Source organism: Perkinsus marinus (genome assembly GCF_000006405.1).
Source record: "Perkinsus marinus ATCC 50983 genomic scaffold scf_1104296958234, whole genome shotgun sequence".
Lineage (NCBI taxonomy): Eukaryota > Perkinsozoa > Perkinsida > Perkinsidae > Perkinsus > Perkinsus marinus.
In genome coordinates this window covers 271,703-273,393 of record NW_003206847.1, presented here as the reverse complement: position 1 = coordinate 273,393, position 1,691 = coordinate 271,703, and positions in this window count along the sequence as shown.

The window sequence follows — 1,691 nt, the reverse complement described above, 5'->3', positions numbered from 1 at the left end:
CTGTGTTTGTGGTTTTTAGCCAGTCGGATCGATCGAGCCGCATATTCGGGGATGAGTCTCAGTGTTCTATGACCCAGCAATGACCAGTGTGGGAGAATAGGCACATGGTCAACTACATGTGTTAGTGATATTAGAGAAAATCTGAGGAAATTTAGGAGAATTCTTATTGTTTTGCTGTACACCTGTAGCAGAATTCGTATGTAGACTTGTATCATGGGTGCTCGCTTTTCTAAGCTCTGCTGAGAAACGCGAACATATATTCCAGCACTGTCAATGACTTTGAGATAGTGTATATCCTACTTGTGTCTTCCGAAGGGTGGACTATGATGTGATTATAGATACCTGGTGTAACTGTTCAGGTGATGTCATCAGCATTGGTAAGTCTACAGGGAGAATCATCGTACTGGGTAGGAGTTATGCCTCTTGAATTGGGTGAGAGTTGAGAAACCTGAAGTACACATATCAGAAGTCACTGCTCATGCCCGTTCATCTCAGCTCATCTCCTATGTCAGGTTTTGGTATGTAGGCCTCTCCAAAGCCATCAACGGTTTGTTCCGAACGATTTTTGGCAGTAATTGCAGAGAGGACTTCATTAAGTAACGTTGTCTATGCATGGTCATTGCTTGCATGCCTTCCGTTTTTCTTCTGCCTCAGACCTGTAGACTCAACTGGTGGAGGAGCCAAGACGGTATGGCTCATCCTGCCCAATGGATTCGAAGTCGAATCGTTCGGGAGAGTAATCTTGTCAACGTAACTTGATGATGAAGCGGGTAAAGGAAGATCGGTAACTTGTGTCTCCACAAGTGGGGTAATGTTGGAACGATGGTTACTCGATTTGGACAGGCTAGATCTAGCCGTCGGTGCTTTACTCGACACCGAGGGTTGCTTCATGCTCTTAGCACGTTTAGCAGATGTAGCGACCTCGTCGCTGATGGAGGTAAGGCTTCTCATTCTACTGGTAACGCCTGCATCTGCTGCTGGTTTAGGCTGTCTTATATTTACATATGAAACACCTGAGGAGGTGAACTCTGAAAGACAGGTGAAGTATTTACCCTTGGGTGTTGGTTTGGCCTTCGCCTTCACCTTGGCTTTCCCCTTGGTCTCCGCTTTCACCTTCATCGCCTTCGTCTTCGGATCTGCTTCCGGCTGTTCTTGACCATATCTCTCTGGTTTCTGAAGCGTCTTTCCGGCAGCGGCACGTGTTTGCATTTTGACGATTATGGCAAAGCTAACAAGATGGTCTCTGGCGGACAGACTGTCTGCTCCCGGCTCATGTCCCACTCGATTGATCCAATGAGGACTGCTGGCTCGACGGTGTTTCAATCATGTTGAAGTACCTTCCTGACTGGCAATCCCGGCAGGTGTTTCACCATTTAAGATTGTTTGTAAGAGGCAATCAGCCGATCATTATATTTAGGTATGAATTGTGAATGCCAGTTTATCTCCTGCAAATTAACGTACTGTTTGGATGCTCCAGGTCCTGGGTGCCAGGAGTATGTGGGACGCGGGCTTCTGCTAATAAACACTCTCTTACTGGCAGTTGAAGTCGAGCCGCTGAACTCACCCATGTATCGAAGAAAGCGTCCTATGTGATTATAGCTGAACTCGCATAACCGCATGTTCGCTCGTAGTTTCTATCCATGTTACAGTGACCCCATCTGATTTGTTGATTGTTGCGTTTAGCGAAGTGT